This window comes from Leptinotarsa decemlineata, unplaced genomic scaffold, assembly GCF_025532065.1.
Source record: "Leptinotarsa decemlineata unplaced genomic scaffold, Ldec_3_MD MMD2_tig00003736_RagTag_RagTag, whole genome shotgun sequence".
In the NCBI taxonomy this organism is placed as follows: Eukaryota; Metazoa; Arthropoda; class Insecta; order Coleoptera; family Chrysomelidae; genus Leptinotarsa; species Leptinotarsa decemlineata.
Window position 1 is genome coordinate 1,004,642 of NW_027412593.1, and position 22,552 is coordinate 1,027,193.

The following is a 22,552-nucleotide window of genomic DNA, read 5'->3' on the forward strand; positions in this document are numbered from 1 at the left end:
CGAAAAATTGGACATACTGAAAAAAAATGTATTCTTATCATAATAGGCTTTGACTTTGATGTTTCTAAATTTGACTTTCAATTTGTTACACTCAATGACATTTTGTTATTGTAGATGTCAATGAATTTTTGGCGAAAAATGGCTTTTACGAATGAAGAAAAAAGATATATGATACAAATTTATTACAAATACGATAGAAACAGTGTTAGGACATCGGAAATTTATTTAAACTTGTACCTTTCAGTCAGGTAATTGGATACACGTCTGGTAGTGTGCGGTGGAGCACCGTCATGTTGAAACCAGATGTTGTTATAGTTAGCCAAAGGTAAATCATCCAAATAGTCATCGAAAATCAACATTAAAAACTGGTGATAAGTTTCTCCATTCAAAATTCCGTCAAATAAATGAGAACTCAAAATTCTGTCTTTGTAAATTCCTGCCCGCACGTTAATACTAAATTGCACTTGAGGTCGAATTTCTCGGAACTGCCTGGGGTTGTTTATGCTCCAATTGTGTTCGTTATTTCCGTTGAATATCCCACAATTCATAAAGTGATTTCATCTGTCCAAATTACATTTTCCAGGAAAACAGGAAAATCAGGTCTTCTTATTAGCCAATTTCAAAATTCTAATCGCCTTTCGGGATCACCTGGATGAAATTTTTGAGATATATGTATTTTGTAATATTTTAAACTGATTTTTTTGAGATGTCTCATTTCGGAGAAAATTTGATGTCTAACTTACCTTATACATACCCCATTTATTTTATCAAATTCTCTTCAGTTTCCTGGTCCATTCTGTCTCCGTATTTTTTCTTCGGCTTTTCAAATGAACCAAACTCGGCGAGATTTTGATCCGATAACTTGAACATAGTTCGATGTGATTGTCGTCTTTTGGGATACAAGTTTAAATACATTTCCGATGTCCTAATACTGTTTCTATCGTATTTGTAATAAATTTTTATCATATCTCCTTTTTTTCATTCGTGAAAGCCATTTTTCGCCAAAAATTCAATGACTTGTACAATTAAAAAATGTCATTGAGTGTAACAAATTGAAAGTCAAATTTATAAATATTAAAGTCAAAGCCTATTATGATAAAAAATAATTTTGTTTCAATATCTCCAATTTTTCGAAAAAGAATGATAACTTGTGATACATCATTGAAAAGGTAAAATCTGGTTCTATTCAAAACAGAAAGAATCCAATGTAGCACTCATAAAAAAAAATTAATTTGATGGTGCTGGCCAGAAGACGAAATGTCTGAAAACACCATTATGTAGCAGGGAAAAAGTGGCAGCGTGGAAGTGCAATTTATTTTCGAATCCATCGAAAAATAAAGTTTGAAAAAAATAAAAACCATTTTCCGAAATTTCTGTTTTTTCCGGATATCTCCGGATACACTCGGAATTTCAGAACTTTCTCGACGGCATATTATTAGTCAGGTAAATGCGCAACTTTGTCGCGATTTAAATATCATCGATCGAATTTGAAACACCCTGTATGAGGGTGAAGGTGAGGATGAGAGGGTGAGACCACCGAGTTGAAGCACCAATATCAATATCTAGGACATAGTTTATGAATAGAGTCCGCAAGTTTTCAACTATCAGGTTTGCAAATGATTTTGGCAAGGTGTGATAATCGTTTTTCATTTCTCTGAAAGTTACATTCACAGATCAGAAGACCATATATCATTTATCATTAAGATATATATTAATGGTGTGATATGCGAATATTTATTTCCTATACGGTATATACGGTATATATATATATATATATATATATATATATATATATATATATATATATACATACATACATACATACATACATAAATCGAGGACCGCCTGCCCGGTACTGACGATGCCCAATAGGCTGAAACAGCTGTCTACCGGTGGCTCTTAAATTGAAATCAATATGGGAATGATCAAAAAGTGCTTATCTATTCATTTTTGATTTTCATGGAATTTATTTTCCAGCATCTTGACTGCATTAACCTTTCTAGATTTCATATCATTTCTAGAAACATGTGGATTCGTTTTCCGATGGCATTTCAGGTTAGCTTCCCAAATTTCTGCTACCGCAGTTGTCGGTTGATTGGTCAAACCACCAACACTGACATAAAAACTTGGCAAGTTGACTTGGGTGTCACACCAATAGGTGGTTCCACTTATGTTTCGCTTGCGTTTACGCAGCTATTTTTATCAAGTACTTTCTTGGTTTTTCTCATTTTGTCTTCAATCGAGGACCGCCTGCCCGGTACTGACGATGCCCAATAGGCTGAAACAGCTGTCTACCGGTGGCTCTTAAATTGAAATCAATATGGGAATGATCAAAAAGTGCTTATCTATCTATATATATATATATATATATATATATATATATATATATATATATATATATATATATATTGTATATGTAGAATGTTTATATGAAGATATTGTAGGTCTCATCAATATTCTTTCTTTTATTGATACTTTACTATTTCTAATCATAAATGAGTTATTGGTTGATTCATTATAAATAGTCTAAATTTTCACGTTTGAGCTCAAACTTATTGGCGCCATTTCATTAACTAGAAATAATTTCAACATTTATTTTTTTTGTTGTTAACTCACGACCCATTTGCTCTCAAAAAAATACTGAGAAATCGTAGGCTCAGAGAATACCCAAAATAAATATAATTTAAAAAACGAAAAAACACGCTTTTAAAGAACATCGAACTGAAATGTTGAAAATATTTTTTTAAAATAAGCTTAAAACAATAACTAACAAAAAATACTAGTATTATTGTGAAAAAAGCGACGAGCGCTTGATATACAAAAAATATGGCACAAAGCGAGCACTTGTATTTTTCGTTCGTTATTGTTTTAAGCTTATTTTAAAAAAATATTTTCAACTTTTTAGTTCGATGTTCTTCAAAAGTGTGTTTTTTAGTCTTTTTAAACTATATTTATTTTATCTAAACTTTGGGATCAATCAGCCGTATATTGTTTAGAATCCTCCCTCTCCGATTCCGGAGAGGGAGGATTCCGGATTCCTCCTCGCAACGGAGGGTTACAAATAAGGCAGCAGGCGCGTGGGTTAATAAAAAAAAATCCTTTTTTCAAATGAAGAAATACATGTAAAGTGAATTCGAATGATATCAAGGAGGTTACGTACACCGACATCTGCCCGCGAATAGATCAAGCAATAATCTCGATATTTCAAGGAGGTTACGTAAAGCGCCATCTGCCCGCGAATAGATCAAGCAATAATGTCGATAATTCTGTCAAATACAGATACCGAGCTTGAGAGTTACAAGCAAACAAACAAACATACATACATACAAGTGAAGCTACTAAAAGCGTGTTAATAATAAAAGCGTGTTGATTAAAAAGGGTATATGATTGAATTGAAGAATTAATCACTGTGATATCCAAGTTTAAAGTAGACTCATGGAAATGGAAAAAAACTACTGACTACTGAGTTCATGATATTGCAAGAATACGTCAATGACTCGTTATTTTTGAATATTGACCTATTGTCTATAAATAATCACGATATTCATTCTCCATTTCAATATAAATCTTCAGAGACGTTTACAAAAGCGAAAATTCAATATTTGCATTCTCGATGAAAATTAACACAACTCCAGGAATACGGGATAAGTTAATATATACTCAAGCTGAATATAACATGTCTGTCATAAGTTTCGAAGACACTTCAAATAGTCCCCACAAATTTTCGTATAAACTTATCTCCTCTGTTTTTACTTGTTATTTATTCACTGGATTACGAGTCTAGAATTCACACAATCACTTCCAGACAATTATGGCACCCCAGATATTTTTCTGAACAAATTCATTATTAATGGTCTTTGTTCGGGCGTGAAGTATGTCTACTTATGTGTTAAAGATTAATGCAAGAAACCGGAAAGAACAACAAATCACAGAAAGCTCTCACAAAACTTTTGTTTCTAGCTCTCGAGCACGCTGAAGCGTCGAATTCTATTATTTCCGCAGTCTTGAGCACAAAACTTTCTGGATAAATAAAATATCTTCAGATTTATGAACAGCTTATAAACTCTGCTTTCGGTGTTATGAGGACATGAAACATATCTTGGCCGAGTACTTGATAAGCGACTTTTTCTCGTGCAGAAATTCAATCACGGAAATGTGTATCGTTTTGGTTTTGATGGTCACTTTAGAAAACAAAAATATTTTAAAATTCCTAGGAATATTTATTGATGACAAACTGAAATTTGATCTGCACATTAGAGCATTGACAAAAAAAACTAGCGGCGGGGTGTTATGTACTTGTAGTTGTCTCAAATGAACTGAGCACATCTACAGGGAAGATATACTACTCTATGACTGAGGCTCATTTGAGGTATGGAATTGCCTTTCGGGGATTTTGTAGTCAACAATTACTACAATCAGTGTTTTTACTACAAAAAAGGGCAGGTACATATACCTATGCAAAGCTCAAAAGCGTGAACCCTGTAGACCCTTATTTATCAGCAAGGGCATTTTAACCCTCACCTGCATTTTCATTCTAGAGCCTGTATGTTTAATATACATAAAACTTAATACAGTTGATACCACAAAACCAACCAGTCAAATGGAATATGTTAAAAGGCAAATATCGTAAAATAAAATACCTCTTCCTATTCCGAAATCTACTTTGACAAAGGACTCTCTGATTTACGAAAGCAAAAAACTATATAATCACGTATCCTCCAAAGTCAGAAATGAGAAAATTTATTACAAATTCTGAAAAATAATAAAGAAGCTCTACTATAATCTCGAGGAATTTTACAGTGAAACTCTGCTATGATTTTATTTTAGATTTGATTTTATTCTCAGTATGTACTATTTCATTTGCTTTTTTAGTGAATTTTTATGTGTCTTTTTTATATACCTACTCATTTTATTTATTACAAATCATGAAATTATAAAACAATAAAAATCAATTGGCGCTCCAGGGCGACTTCATTGACTCCAGTGGCGCACTTGCTTTTTCAGCTGCAGGAAAACCCGAAAAAACCTGCAGCACCACATTGTCTGAAGATCTTGATCTGCCAATGTCCTCTCTCTCATAAAACAAAATGTGGGGTGTCTCCAGAGGTTCCAATAAATTCAATACATCGCCAGAACATTTCGTGACACGACTATCGTCAAACTTAAACCAGTCCGTTTCCTCTTTGACCAAGGCGTAATAATGACCAAATTCAATGCCAGAACCACAGTGAACAATGACTGCATGAATATTATAATAGTGGTCTGCTAGATTGAAGTGTTCATCTATTTAGAACCTTCGTAAGAGTTTGGTGTTTACGTCAGAGGTTGAATCATGTTTGAAGATCATCAGTGTTATTATTAGATTGACTGGTGCCTCAGCTCTATTTGTTTCCTTATAACAGTTAGTTTGGCGCATGTTTGGCAATACAGTCGATGATCGCCTGTTAAAAGTTCCATTTTCAGATGTTTTAACAATAAGCTTTGCACGGACTGGTTATTAGTCATATTAGGAAACGCTAGTTGAAGTTCCAGAAATTCACGTTTGTTTTTGCTACCTCTTGAACATTTACTACAAAGTAAACAACTGAGGATTTTTCCAGCAAAAGATTCACATACACAAGACGAGATATACTGTACGGAATCATTCAATCCAGACCGGTGGGGAGTATTGATTCTGCTATTGTTTTGCTCACGAAGAGTATTCAACAAGAACCCCAAGAATTCGGAACAATCCTCTTGTCCTAACGAGTATCTAGTGGACTTCAAAGACTCCAGGAAATCGATTGGAGGACAATATGATACATTCTTACGAAACTGCAGCTGCATGAACATGTGTTTGAGTTTGGTGAATAAGTAGGAAACATATTCGTTCTCGTTCAGCATTAAAACCTCGTTCTTGAAATTCTTCGTCATGAACAACACTTATAAAATGCTATTTATGTAGCAGGTGTTTCCTGATTCGTAAGGAAGAACATGTTTCTATAATCTGCATAAGAACAGACAATGCTGCGGTTCCAGCAGACTTCGAACTTTCGGCTAGATGGGAATCCGCGACCGTGTCAACGCAAGTGAAGTCCCATACCACAGGTTTACCTTATTTCCATGGTATGAGAGACATACCATCTGCTCGTTTACCAGTAGTATAAGATTTGTTTGAAGGTGGTAGTATAAAGTGAAGTGGCGTTTGTGTCAAATTCAGTTATATTGTTACGGGCAAAAGTGACACACTTCAAGATGAATAAAGAAGGTGCCGTCAATAGGCCCTCTCTTAAGAAAATTGGTCTACAACTATCTTGAAAATCTATATTAAAAATTAGTCTCAGCAATCTTTTCTGAGCAACAAAAACTCGTGGAAATTCCCTTGCACATCCCCAAGAAATGATATTAAAGCTGATGTGAGAATAAGCCATAGAAAAGTAGACATTCATCAATCCAAAATTATCTAGAGTGTTTTCCAATTGTTTGATTGAGTAATATGCGGAATTGAGTTTGTTGCAGACCTTCTGAATATGACCGCTCCAGGTCAAATTTTCGTCTAAAGACGTTCCTAAAAACAAGACTTCGCTGGAAGATCGAATACCATTTATTGTGGAAGAGTCACTGCTGAAATTTTTCCTAATAAATGATTTCATTGAAACAGATTTAGATTTATTCAGAATAAGTTTGTTACGTTGACACCAAGCAGTGAATTTATCTATTATTTTATTTATTTTGTCTGACAACTCAACTTCGTTTTTGTCGACCACCGTAATTGCAGTGTCATCCGCAAACATGGTTATGTGACACTCAGAAAAGAATTCAGACAGGTCATTTATGAAATTGAGGAACAACAATGGTTCCAGGACAGAACCTTGAGGCACTCCTAGTTTTACATCTTTGGGACTTGATAAAATTCCATTGCAGCTAACTATTAGACTACGGTTTTCCATATATGATTTCACCCAGTTCAATAGATTATTTGGGAAACCTAGGCCTGCAAGTTTAATTATAAGAAATTCGGAAGAAATGGTATCAAATGATTTTGACAAATCGAAAAAAAGTGTTACAACTAGTTTATTCGAGTCAACCTGTGTGCTGGGTAAAGGAGGACTCCAGGAGGTCCGGGAGCGGACAAGATGGCCGATGTTGGGCCAGGAACTGGTGACGTTGAATTCAGGCAAGGATTTCGGACGTGGTAGGGCTTGTAATACTTTATTACTAAGCAAATAAAAATGTTTGATTACTAAGTCAGTATTCCGACATCGGTAGTTTTTCATGTCTGTAGTTATATCAGCTACCGTTTTTCAAAAAGCAAGAGGATTTTTCCACTTTTTGTAATCAAGAAATCATTTATGTATAGAAAAGTGGATAGCACAGTTCATCCTATTAGAGTTTAGGAATAAATTTGCGTCGAGAAGAGGTCTGCAGTTTTGTTATGTGAAAACGGTGTTTGATTGGATTGATTCTAGGCCAAGTTCTAATTCTCCCTCAAAACTGCGTGCTTGTTCATTACTGCTAATTATTGCGCTATACTTCTATTTACAACTATCGGCATGGGTTAAAAAATTTGACAATTTTGTGTCCAGAAACAATTAGGTAAATTTTCCATTATCTCGTCAGTGGGTCGGAATCAAGTAACATATCTAACCGTTTCAATAATTGGAATTGGGACAACGGCTCCCTGGAAACAGACAAGCACAACAAAATATAATTTTAGCCGGAACAAGTGGATATCTACTTGTAAATATCCCGCTGGATTATATTTTTCAAGAATATTTTAAACTCCATCCGAATTATTGAAATACGAAAGCGAATGGTTTAGCAATTCAAATAGGAGTGGAATGCATAATTAATACGATATTTTCAGGAAGAGTAAATAGAAAAATATAGATAATTTCATCTAATGAGAGTTGTTTTGTAATAGGAATCATTAACGGACTTCAAAGAAGCCTTTTTCATTTCTATCTTACGGTATTCAACTCGACTGAATAATTTTTCAATTAAATATAGTTTACAAATGGATCACTTTATGTACGACTCCAGGAAAACGGTAAAGGCATGGATTTTTTTTTATTTTTCTGAAGCCATACTATGTATAATAATGGTTTTGATATTATGTCAAATCTATTTTCCGTAGACGTTTCGTCTACTACTGTCATGGGCAGTCTCAACGAATTCTACCATTGGAATTGGTCTCTAGTTTCCATCGGTGATGGGCGTGGTTTCATTTTGATTGGTGAAATTAAATAGCCTTATTTGGGTGCAGTTAAGAACGGGCAGCTAGATTCATTGAATGTTAATTCCCTGTTCGCTTTTATTGAAATTTCCTCAGTGATCATCAATTTATATTGTCACCATAAATAATTTTCAATTGTAATCATCAGTTTCGTCCAGTAGTGTGAAATTACCCACAACTTCTCATCTACAGTTTATGACGAGGAACAATCGAATAAGATTTAGAATGAGATTTGCGAACAGTGTTGTCAGATTGAATTTTACCTGTATTTCGATGTTATCATTTTAAAAACACGATATATTATTGAAACATGTGGAATAAATGAGTCAGCATTCTACATAAACTCATTCTATCAGTCAGCTCTCCCTATATAAGCATTAATACCGAAAAACATGTAAAATAAGAGTATAATATTATTCAGAAAAAATTCATTTGTATCGAAACAGGTAGCGTATGGAAACTGGAAAATTGGTTTCTCCGTAAAAATTTTATGATTTGTAACTCAAAAGTATGTCATTTGAACTATCCTGCGTTGAACAATACCGAATGCCCAGGAAAGACTCATCCAAAAAATATCAAATTTCTCACTTATCTAAAAAAATTTGTTGATGAAAATTTCAGAATATATTCTTAGAAAGTATATCTAATCAAGTGTCTGAACAGATTTGCGTACCATATGTTCCTTCGGTGCGAAAAAAATAGTTCCTTATATTCGAAACTGAATTAATGAAAAAAATTGATTTCTCACTTATCAAAATTATTTTGCTGATGAAAATTTCGGAATATATTTTTGGAAAGTATGTCTATCGACGTGTTTGCACTGATTTGCGTACCATATGCTCCTTCGGTGCGAAAAAAAAATAGTTCCGTATATTCGAAACTGAATTATTCAAAAAAGTCAAACTTCTCACTCATCAAAAATAGTTTGTTGATGAAAATTTCAGAATGTATTCTCTGGAAGTATGTCTATCGATGTGTTAGAGCTGATTTGCGTACCATATGTTCCTTCAGTGTGAAAAAAAATAGTTCCATATATTCGAGACTGAATTATTAAAAAAAGTCAAATGTACTGTGAAATTTTCATCAATAAACTATTTTTATTTTAGTGAGAAATTTGACTTTTTTGAGTAATTCAATTTCTAATATAGAGAACTATTTTTTTTAGCACCGAAAGAACATATGGTAGCAAATCTGTTCGAACACGTCGATAGACATACTTTCGAAAATTATATTCTGAAATTTTGATCAACAAACTATATTTGATAAGTGAGAAATTTGACTTTTATGAATAAGTTAGTTTCAAATATATGGAACTATTCTTTTTCGCACCGATGCAACGTATGGTACGCAAATCTGTTCAAACACGTCGATAGATATACTTTCGAAGAATATATTCTGAAATTTTCATCAACAAGCTGTTTTTGATGAGTGAGAAATTTGATTTTTTTGAATAATTCAGTTTCGAATATACGGAACTATTTGTTATCGCATCGAAGGAACGTATGGTACGCAAATCTGTTCAAACACGTCGATAGACATACTTTCGAAGATTATATTCTGAGAATTTTGATCAACAAACTATTTTTGATAAGTGAGAAATTTGACTTTTTTGAATAAGTCAGTCTCGAATATATGGAACTATTTTTTTTCGCACCGAAGGAACGTATGGTACGCAAATCTGTTCAAACACATCGATAGATATACTTTCGAAGAATATATTCTGGAATTTTCATCAACAAGCTGTTTTTGATGAGTGAGAAATTTGACTTTTTTGAACAATTCAGTTTCGAATATACGGAACTATTTTTTTTTCGCATCGAAGGAATGTATGGTACGCAAATCTGTTCAAACACGTCGATAGACATACTTTCGAAGATTATATTCTGAGAATTTTGATCAACAAACTATTTTTGATAAGTGAGAAATTTGACTTTTTTGAATAAGTCAGTTTGGAATATATGGAACTTTTTTTTTCGCACCGAAGGAACATATCGATAGATATTCTTTCGAAGAATATATTCTGAAATTTTCACCTACAAGCTTTTTTTGATGAGTGAAAAATTTGACTATTTTGAACAATTCACTTTCGAATATACGGAACTATTTTTTTTTCGCATCGAAGGAATGTATGGTACGCAAATCTGTTCAAAGACGTCAATAGACATAGTTTTGATAATTTTATTCTGAAATTTTGATCAACAAACTATTTTTGATAAATGAGAAATTTGACCTTCTTGAATAAGTCAGTTTCGAGTATATGGAACTATTTTTTTTCGCATCGAAGGAACGTATGGTACGCAAATCTGTTTAAATACGTCGATAGACATACTTTCGAAGATTATATTCTGAGAATTTTGATCAACAAACTATTTTTGATAAGTGAGAAATTTGACTTTTTTGAATAAGTCAGTTTCGAATATATGGAACTATTTTTTTCGCATCGAAGGAATGTATGGTACGCAAATCTGTTCAAACACGTCGATAGACATAGTTTCGAAAATTCTATTCTGAAATTTTGATGAACAAACTATTTTTGATAAATGAGAAATTTGACCTTCTTGAATAAGTCAGTTTCGAATATATGGAACTATTTTTTTTTCGCACCGAAGGAACATATGGTACGCGAATCTGTTCAAATACATCGATAGAAATACTTTCGAAGAATATATTGTGAAATTTTGATCAACAAACTATTTTTGATAAGTGAGAAATTTGTCTTTCTTGAATTAGTTAGTGCTGACTCATTTATTCGACATGTTTCAATAATATATGGTGTTTTTAAAATGATAACATCAAAATAGAGGTAAAATTCAATCTGGCAACACTGTTCGCAAATCTCATTCTAAACCATATTCGATTGTCATTTGTCATAAACTGTGGATGAGAAATTGTGGGTAACTTCACCCACATGTCCAGTATTTGTGTTTCTTCGAACGACATAGTGTAGGAATCTTCGGCTACAGCTGATTTGTTGCTTTGTCTGATACGACCATTTTTCTTGTGTTCAGTCAGCTAAAAATGCCTTCAAAGGCATTTGAGAATCCAGTAACCTGAATATTCGGTTAATGATAGGGAAAGCACTGCGCATGTTCACCTGTTTGTATAAACTGTATAAAACATTTGTTTTGTTCCCATTCTCGAAGAGCTGAAAAGAAAGTATTATTTTTCATCCAGTCAAGGCATGTGAAGCGCATCTATAGAAGCGCAGAAGAGTCACATATTTTTATTGTTCTTTGAAACTCGAGATTTCGACTTCGATCTAGAAACTATGACTTTAATCTCGAAATTACGACTTTACACTGGCAGTTTCGATATTGAAGCCTAAATTTCGATTTTAAAGTCGTAATTTTTCATAAATCCAGTCCTTTCAACATCGATTTTCATTTAGAACCACTAGTATCGCCTAGGATATGAAAAATTCATCAAATAATTTACGTTCGACTTAACCAAACACATTGAAATATATTTTGAGGCTGAATAGTGAATATCGCATAAGAATGGACAATCGGCTCAATAATGAAGATATTCTACCATTTCAGAGCGATATGAAACTTTTTGTTTGGATTATACAATACCGGGAGAGCGCGTACGCAGTCCCGACTACCAAAAATTGTGCGCCCGAGTTATCCGCATTAGGGATAATCGCAGGGGTCAGCCCGACCCTGGTGCAATGGAAGGGCCTCGTCCTGGGGAAACCGCCTTGTTGATCACGGTAGTCCCTACGCCAGGTAAGTATGATTATTCTCGGTCTTTCTGGACTATTTAAAGCATTCTATTAGACATGAAGAGGGAATATATATATACGTTCGAAGAACGACATCTTTCGTGTGAAACTCGAAACTGAAAAATATTTTGATTGTTGCATTTTTCCATTTATAAATTTACGGACAATTCTGAAATTATTGTCTTCACTTCAAGTCTTGAATGAAATATTATTTCTGAAATGAAGCTAACCTGATTGATGTTATTACAATTTTTACAAATGAATATAAGATGTTAAAATGTTATGGGAAAAAAGTTTTTGACTTTCTACTACTCCATCTGATACAAAAAAAGGGATGAGAGAATCTTCCAAAGAAAGGAAGGAAGTAATCAATTTGAAACTCTATACATGAATGGGTAGATCATGCAAAGAAGTAACTTTCAGACACAAACTGAAAGAAAGTCCTCCTGAAACAGCTATTTTCATATAAACATTGAATTACACGAAAGAAAATAATTGTTTCGAAACAAATACTTCTATATGAACACTGAATTATACAGAAGATACTTTTCTCTACTCAGTTTGTATTTCAAACATTTGTTGTGGAATAAGAAGAATCAGATATCATTCACATGAGTTCTACTTTGAATGAATGGTAATAAATTGTACTCACATGGAACACTGGTATACACCGATGTTTCGCCTTAAGACACTCGCCCTAAGACTCTTCAGTACCAAATTGGATAACATTATAGAAAATACACACACTTCATTCATGAATTACGATTTTGAATGTCACGGAATAAGCTTGATTTGCTTATGTCATCGAAACATCGGTGTACACCAGTGAGGGTGACAGTGTTCCATGTGAGTACAATTTATTACCATTCATTCAAAGTAGAACTCATGTGAATGATATCTGATTCTTATTCCACAACAAATGTTTGAAATACAAACTGAGTAGAGAAAAGTATCTTCTGTATAATTCAGTGTTCATATAGAAGTATTTGTTTCGAAACAATTATTTTCTTTCGTGTAATTCAATGTTTATATGAAAATAGCTGTTTCAGGAGGACTTTCTTTCAGTTTGTGTCTGAAAGTTACTTCTTTGCATGATCTACACATTCATATATAGAGTTTCAAATTGATTACTTCCTTCCTTTCTTTGGAAGATTCTCTCATCCCTTTTTTTTGTATCAGATGGAGTAGTAGAAAGCCAAAAACTTTTTTCCCAAAAAATTAATCACTCCTAAAAATATAACCCCTTCAATTCAAATTAAAATGTTACTTATACAATAATGTCGTTTTTTCATTTCAATTCGCGTGAATTTTGGTTTCAACATTTCCCAGTGAAATTCGAAAGTGTTCAACTTAGTAAATAACCGAGTATGAGGTATTGTCAAGGGAAGAAGTAAAGTGATGGACTGAGTTTATTTCTTCGTATAATTTTTATTATCATTTTCTAGTCAGAATTTGTATTTTCAGAAAATTCAATATTCAATGCCCAATCCGCAAAAATGGGCCCAGTCAGTAAAATAGATTTTCTCCAAAATAATTCTCTTGGTCTGTTTGAACTCTTTTTTTAATTCAGTACCACTGCTGTCTTAGAACTTCTACATAACAAAAATTCTCAGAATAATAACTGAAACCCACCTTCAATATATGCCTTTAAAATAATTATTAAAACACCCTACTTCTTTAGACTGGCAGCGTCACTTTAACTTCTATGATTTTTAATTGCCCAAATTGTACTATAGGGATATATATATTATTTCAAAATGCAATCGATGTACATTATCAATGTTTGTTAGAATGTGAATGACATTGTTTCTTCGTGAATGTTTGAAGTTCGGACTTTCATTGTCTGAGAAACTGGTGAAACAAATGGCTGAAATGTTGAAAATACGAAAAATTCCAGGACTGAAATATTCGGATTAGATGGTTGAAAAACAATAACAAAAAATGAGAAGAATAGCAATGAGTGTGAAATCAGAAAATGTTTAAACGTTAATTCGAAAAGAAAACAAATTATTGTAAACTGAAATGATTAGTGTATCGATTCATTTCACATTTAGAGTCGTTAATTTCTGAAACGAAAAAAAATAACATTAGTATGAAACTCATAAGAAAAGGAGGGAAATATGATAAAAATGAAATTAAAACTAAATTACAGGCAATCTGAGTTCGGGAAGTGGGAGGGGGTGAGTTTTTAAGGGTAAAAAATGGTTTATGTCGTTTTCCGGCAAAATTACAAGTCCTATGGAAAAAAGCTGAAGGCAAAGATGTAGGTAATAAAAAGATCCACAACTTTTTTACCTACAATTTTCCCACATAACCTCAAAATTTTTGTAAAGAATTCAAATAACCAAGTTTTTGGTTTTTTATTTTTGTCTACTTCACAAAAAAATTTTTTTACGAATTTGGTAGAAACCTACCTTTCCATGACCTGAATACACTGTGATTTATTTGATTTGAAATATTAATTTTTTCACCTTATTTTGACTTAATATGAAAAAAGCACTCTAATCGAAAATTCTCGCGTCAAATAATCAGTTTTGTTTAAAAAGTCGGTGTGCTTTTTGTTCACCGAAATCTCTACTTTCTGATGGTGTGAAAAATACACTACTATATTGAATGTTCTCAGAAAATGCAAAAAATCGAAAAAACCCCAAATTTATTTTTTTTATAATTATGTACAATTTCATCAAAAAAATGGTGATTGCTGCAATTTTATTCGGTTAATAAGTTCATTTATTAAATTCTAATTATATTCATGCCATAGAAAATCTCACAAAATATAAATATACATGTAAATCGTACTATTGAATTTAGATACTTCATTCTGTTGAGGTTAATAATTATATTTTTGAAAATGTAATCTTGTTATTTATAAATACCTTATCTGATCTCACTTATCCATTAGTTTTTGTCTCTTTGATGGCATTTCTTGATCGTTAGATTCGACAAACCTTTTCAATTCTAGTTGATCTTCGAAATCTTCAAGACCATCACCTACTTTGTCTCCAATATTATTTCCAGTTTGCATTGGTTCTTCATCCACAATTTTATATAAATCAATTACTTCCTCGTAGTTTTTTCTTCTATATTGGAGCAATTTTCAGAAGCACGACAATTTGAGCATACATTTGTGCATTTCAAACCATGTTTTCGACAGCCACATTTCAAACTGTTACATCAAGTTTCACAGCTGCAGCAAATAGTTTCAAGCAAAGGAATTAATTCCTTTTCTGTAAATTTGGGTATAATGCCACGTTGATGTTGCTTCCAGTCCCAATCTGTTGCTGTCAGTTCGTTACCCAACCAAATTTGAAGCTGATAATATGTAACACTGTTTTTTGGGAAAGAAATTTTTTGGCTTTCTACTACTCCATCTTGATACAAAAAAATGTGGGAATCTTTCAAAGAAAGGAAGGGAGTAATCAATTTGAAAATAAGTAACTCTATACATGGATGTGTAGATCATGCAAAGAAGCAACTTTGAAAAAATCTGATATTTTGACGCGAGAATTTTCGATTGAAAATTAGGGTGCTTTTTTGATATTAAGTCAAAATGAGGTGAAAAAATAAATATTCCAAAACAAATAAATTACAGTGTATTTGGGACATAAAAAAGTGAGTTCACACGAATTTTTTTCAAAAAGAAAAATAAAAAACCAAAACTTGGTTATTTGAATTGTTCACATAAATTTTGAGGTTATCTGAAACATTGATGATACAAAAGTTGTAGATCTTTTTATCACCTACAACTTTGCTATTTGATTATTTTTCCATAGGACTTGTAATTTTGCCGGAAATCAAGATTACCCATTTTTTACCCTCAAAAACTCACTCCCTCCTACTTCCTGAACTCAGATCGCTCGTAATTTATTTTTCCTTCAATTTTGATCATATTCGCCTTCTTTTCTAATGGGTTTCATCCTACTATTACTTTTTTTCTCTTTTTACAATTTTTGAATTCTTCAGCCCTGGTCTAAGTATAATATTCGTAGGAAAAATTTATGTTTGGAATTTATGTAAATGCCCAACTGGATTGGGCTCCAAAAATTGTAGAAGACTCATTAAAATGTTCCTCTCCACGGAAATCTTTAGTAAAAGGCGAAAGATTTATTCGCTCTGAAGAGAAACCAGAGTGACTTCAGTACAATTTTTTGGAGGTATTAGAGAATCTTCTGTAAGCAGTGACACTTGGAATGTATATGCTGCCACCTATATTCTTTAGAATGTATTATAATGTTCTCACATCCCTTTGTACAATTAGTACCGGGCGATTTTTGTTGAAGTACATTTACAATATGTTATTACTTTCATGACAATGGTGATATATGAATTCTATTGTGGAACATGCTTCAGAAATTTAGGAGGAAGTATCAATTTGAAAAAACTTGAAAGAATATTTCAATCACTTAGGAAGTTCATGTCAAAACAAAAAGTCGAATAAATAGATTACCTAAGTTCTTCGAACCAATATAATGTATATGAAATAATTTTGTGGACCAGAGACTTTTTTGAAACTGGTTGGTCTAAAAACGTTGCAAAAATGTTTTCAATATGAAATACAAATATTTTGAAAGAAAAATAAAATAGGGGTTGTCGTTCGAATGGAGATGACAGCTGATAAAGAACCCACATTCGCTTTTTAGTTGATTTTTTAGCTACTAAAGTTGGATATGAAATGTTTCAATATTTTTCCTTACGTGACAATAAATCTAATAATGGACGTGGTTATAACTACTTCATTTTCTTGGTGTATTTATAAGGGTAAATTTCCCTCACAGTTCAATAAAGCATTATCGTAATACGAATGGTTTTCTATTCAGGATACCATTTTTACGTACATAAACTGAGTCACACGTTAGGAAAAAATGTGACAAAATGGAATCTTCAAATAATGGTGATGCCATGAGAGTCAAATCTTAATTCCTGAAAAAGGTTCAAATGAGTTTTTAGATTTGATATAATTATTATTTCAACATGAAAATGTTCGTGAAAAAAATGTAGTCAAAAGACGGAAAAATATATTTTTTGTTCACAAATAATTTATTATGATTGTCATCAAGAAGACTCTTTATTGTTTAGGATATGTTATGGTATTCAAGAATTTGAAAGTTCTTAAGCCACTCGTTCAAAGGTATCCTTCTTCGAATTCTACAAATTCTGATTATTATGTCAGGGCCGGCTCTAGGAGCACTAGGCCAATATAAGTTTTACATATAATACATACAATTTAATATACACTAGCCTCAATGAATTATGTCAGTTGAAAAAGTAGGTTTATCAAAGGTTTCGTACTGATAGGTATCGGAATTAGTTTTAGAAAAGCCACATAACACGATTCTTATATGGGCTTTGGAGTTTTCATAACAGTTTGGGGTGAAAAACAGACTTGGCTGATACTCAGCCTTTTTATCTATACTCATGGATGTCTATTTGTTGTATTTATTATGGTATGTTATGTGGATGATACGTATAATTATTATCTACCGTTATTATTATTGTTATCTACCGACCATGTGACGATAACCATTCAAATGAAAGCGATTCACTGTGTAGATCAAAACCAATGCAACTGTGAACTCTCTTCATCAGGCATAAGTTGTAACATCAGTGTAGCAACTTTAATTATTTTGGCGCGCAAGAGTTTTAATTTAACGATATCTCTAGAGATTTTAAATTGTATGGTGTGAAGTTAATTATAATGTGCATTAACCGCTTGAAGTATTCAAATTGATGAGGATTGTTACTGTATTCTACTGAATAGCTTTCCACTTACCACATTATATGATATCACCATTAGCATACATTACCATATTATTTTGAACATTGAAAACATGTTTTAAGAAAACCATTCTCAATCTGAGCAAATTCTACTTCTACTATATAGGTAATATCATATGTTTATGTTTGAATTGCTGAATACCGGGATGAAACGGATGATAATAAAAGTCACTGTTTTGAACGAAGAAAATATTTCAGAGTTATTGAATAATATTTGACCTCGACTCAACTCTTATACAAAGATTGGCACCCTGATACAAATAAGTCAAAAATGCATTGCAAAATTTTGTTATTTTCACCTGAATATAAATTTACTTTATGAATTTTCAGTGATTTTTCCAATCTAAGGCATCTCTACTTTTATTTCATAGTGTTACACACGATGTACCTTTCCGAATATTTATGTTTGAATTACTGAACACCGGGACAGCGCGTGTCAGCCCGACCCTGGTGCAATGGAAGGGCCTCGTCCTGGGGAAACCGCCTTGTTGATCACGGTAGTCCCTACGCCAGGTAAGTATGATTATTCTCGGTCTTTCTGCGCTGTTTAACGCTTTCTACTAAACATGAAGAGGGAAAATATATATTTTTTCGAAGAATGACATCTTTCGTCTGAAACTCGAAACTGAAAAATATTTTATTGATTAATTGTTGGTTGCATTTTTCCATTCGTAAATTTACAGACAATTCTGAATTTATTATCTTCAAGTCTTGAATGAAATATTATTTCTGAAATAAAGTTTAACTGATTGATTTTATTACTATTTTCACAAATGAATAAGATGCTGAAATGTTACTTACTATCATATCATTTTCCATTTCAATTCCCGTGAATTTTGGTATCAAAAACATTTTCCTCAGAACCTTAGATTTAACATTTCAAACCTTTACGGGGAGAAGAGGTCAATCAAGAAGAAGAAGAACTCAGGTAAAAATCAACAACAATACCTATAGTATAGTCCGTTCATAATTTGTTGATGGCTCACTGCAAGTTTGACCCTAATTAGAGAACTGAAATACAGAGAGGACAGCTAATATGATATAATAACAAAAAACTTCATTTGCAAAAAGCTGCGAAGTATTCTACACAGATTCTAAACCTTAAGAGAAATATTCCCCACCCACCATCCGAAAATTCTTTACCTCGCACTAGTACAAATTCATTTACCCTATGGGATGGCGTAAGTACTACAAATTTCTAAAACTGATGCATTCGAAAAGTTCACGCTTTCCTACAGACAATTTGCTTTGTGAAGCCGGTGTTTTTGACATTTGTCAACTCTTTTATTTCAATGTAATTTTAACGTACCACAAGAAGAAAAGTCACACAATTACAGTACCCGAAAAAAAAATCATCATGTAATTCCATTAACACAAAAATCACTTTTGCAGCATACATATACTTACTTGGCTTCAAAATTATTCAATACTCTTCTCAATACAATAAAAAACATTAATATATTTCACCACTTCAAATGCCATTTGAGGTAATTTGTATGCAGACAGCCAAGACAAATGATTTCTGATTTTGTTGACAAAAAATTAGTTGAAATGAAGTTTTTATCAATGTGAAAAATGTGTGAAGGAACAAAATTGTTATTACTTCACAATAGAACCTCATATTATATATTAGTACATCAGGATTGTCCATTTTACCTTATTTATTATGATTTCTTACACACCGCTCATATAATTTGTGTCATTTAAATGTCATACAAACAATCTTATACTACTCTCACGCATCAACCATGGATTTTTTTTATATTTTCGCAATTGCCAGTCAGCATGTTTAGATATTATTTATAAGTTTTATTGCATTGTGTTTTCTCGAAATAAGTATGAAAAACACTCATCGAGTACCTACTCATTTAGTCAATACATTGTTCTGTATTCTTCTTTCCTACGTGAATAAATATTATTATTACTTTTTTTTCACCGTAGTGTGCGCTGGTCAGGTCCTATCCCCCGAAGCCCCGATATATTCGGGAGGGCGCGCCAGCATTATCAACCAATGACCACTCCCCACACCGTAGGATAAGTGATCATTGGGTCCGAGAATAATGTGCCCTGAGCAAGTGAGCAGTAAGCCAAAAATGACAGCCTTCTGAATCTGTGCGGCTAAGATTTCTGCCTTAGTGCGGCAAGTCGGTATGAGTTTAAGATTCGAGAGTAGAGAGGACATCATTCCACCAAGGACTCCAATAACCATAACAACCATCTTGACAGAGTGATCTGGATAGAGTCTGAAGAGTTCGAAGAGAAAATCTCGATCTCGATCCGTTTTTCCTCTTCTTTTCTGACGATATTCGTCTCGCCAGGAGCTGAAAATTCCACGACAAATATCGTTTTGGTCTGGTGGTCGAGAAGGACTACATCAGGCTTATTAGCTTGTATGAGGCTGAGGGTAGGGAACGAATAGTTCCAATAAATTCGGCACTTCTCGTTCCCCACAACGGATTCATAATCCCCCGGAGCGTAGGGCAACACCGGTGTCTCGTCAATACCGTAAGAGTGCCGTAGATGGTAATATAGCACTCTTAGGGCCGCGTTATGTCGATGGATATAGACCGAGACCGCATATGCTGGACATGCTGATAGCAAGTGCATTAGGGTCTCGGGCGCCTCGCGGCAGGCCCTGCACGTTGTGTCAGGAACCTCTATACCCATTACGCGACTGCGGTAGACTAAGGTGTTGAAGACACCATCCTGGCAAGCCATGATGAACCCCTCAGTTTCCGACTTCAGCCCACTCGACATGAGAAAAGCGAACGTCAGGCGTTTTGATAAGCCAAGGTCTTCAATATTATTGAAGAAGACCCCATGCATTGGCTTATCCCTGTGTCTCTGCAGAAGTAAGGTGATCTCTGCGGCTTTTATCTGAGCTTTTTGCTGAACGGGTTCCAACTCGGTGACAGAGTTGTAGTCACCTCGTTCAGAGTCGAAAACTATACCGAGTTCATCAGCTGCTCGAGCAGCTGCCCTAAGGAGAAATGCTCCAATTCCTGCTCTCTCATGGTCACGGACCATGCAGAGAAGGGGATCCGAACTCCTGACGACTTTACAGGCTGTATCCAGTACCATTCTGTCATGTAGACACTCCAAACTCAAAAGTCCACGACCTCCCTGTTGTCGGGGGAAGTACAACCGTGGAACGGACGATTTGGGATGCAAACTCCTAGAGAGATGCATCATTTTTCGGGTCCTTACGTCGAGTTGATACAGCTCCTCCCGAGTTCACTTCACTACTCCAAACGAGTAGAGTAAGATTGGAACGGATTATTATTATTATTATTATTTTTTTTTTTTTCACCGTAGTGTGCGCTGGCCAGGCCCTATCCCCCGAAGCCCCGATACATTCGGGAGGGCGCGCCAGCATTATCAACCAATGACCACTCCCCACACTGTAGGATAAGTGATCACTGGGTCCGAGAATAATGTGCCCTGAGCAAGTGAGCAGTAAGCCAAAAATGACAGCCTTCTGAATCTGTGCGGATAAGATTTCTGCCTTAGTGCGGCAAGCCGGTATGATTTTGAGATTCGAGAGTAGAGAGGACATCATTCCACCAAGGACTCCAATAACCATAACAACCATCTTGACAGAGTGATCTGGATAGAGTCTGAAGAGTTCGAAGAGAAAATCTCGATCTCGATCCGTTTTTCCTCTTCTTTTCTGACGATATTCGTCGAATGTATCGCCAGCATCCCTATTATTATTATTATTATTATCATTATTATTGCAACTTCATTTCGGGATTTTTTGCTTAATATAATTGTTATTCTCACCTATTCTCTTTCAAATTTTATTTGTTCTTTCAGGGATTTCAAATCCTATTATACCATATTAGACAATGGAATTCACAACTAATGACATTCATCATGAAACATTGTGAACCACCTTCAAACAAAGGTGAAGGTGGTTATTTTGGGAACACTTTTTGAATAAGCACTATAGATTACCCTCAACAAAGTAATTTGTTTTGATCTGACAATCGAAATCCCTTGCTATATATATTCATTTCGGCAAAACGAATTCCAAAGAGCTATGAATCGATTATGTCGATGAATTCGATGATATGCAGTTAAAAGTCAATTAGAGCGGTGCAACCCCGCCAATAACAACACGAATTCCTGAATCGAATATAGAATAGTTAATTTAGCAACTGGTAAAAGTGACGTCGGCATTGCCATTGTTTGCACGAAATTTATTGAACATAGTAGATCGTACCGATAAGTCCCTCGGGGTTATGAATGTATTATCAGTTCCGTCGTTCAGATTGGCCTGTTATGTGATTTTTTGTCGGTCTGAAATGTGTTTCGATTTATTAATATGTAATATTAATAGACAAGTTTTTGCCCGCGGCTGCGCCTGCGTAGAATTTGGTTTGTCACATTACCTGCATATTTCAAGATTCTAGGTTCGGTAGCTTCGGTTGTACGTTAATATAAGAGCAGGCAACAGCTAGTAATATATAAACCATTCCTGAAAAATATAAGCTTCCATATTCTTATGATAGTCAACATTGCAGTCCTCAAGTTTTTTCCACAAAATTTCAAAGAATTCGGAACCCATCCTTTACTTCCTCCGCAATACATAATGATAAGTCGCGATCCATTGTTTGCAGGCATGTTAGGCATACACATTCTCGAACCATCTGTCCACCCTTTCGTAACTGTGTGGTGAGTGTCATACCAAGTTTCGTCCAAATAGAAAATTTGCCGTTGTTCTTGTCTATATTTAGTTATTTGTTCTAAGTATTTGTTACGCAATTCCACTATTCTTCTGCTTTCCATAACTGTTTGACGTTCGTTTATTATTTTAAATCTAAATCCTAGTTTCT

General features: G+C 33.9%; 2 non-coding genes across 2 annotated transcripts; both read right to left on the minus strand.

Moving 5' to 3' along the window:
- Positions 1 to 11,788: 11,788 nt before the first annotated feature.
- On the minus strand, positions 11,789 to 11,951 carry LOC111511103 (U1 spliceosomal RNA). The gene has a single exon (XR_002722862.2). It is a non-coding gene; the product is annotated as a U1 spliceosomal RNA (small nuclear RNA).
- A 4,006-nt stretch (positions 11,952 to 15,957) lies between these two features.
- Positions 15,958 to 16,072, minus strand: LOC141483631 (U5 spliceosomal RNA). Its single transcript, XR_012466199.1, has one exon. It is a non-coding gene; the product is annotated as a U5 spliceosomal RNA (small nuclear RNA).
- Positions 16,073 to 22,552: the final 6,480 nt, after the last annotated feature.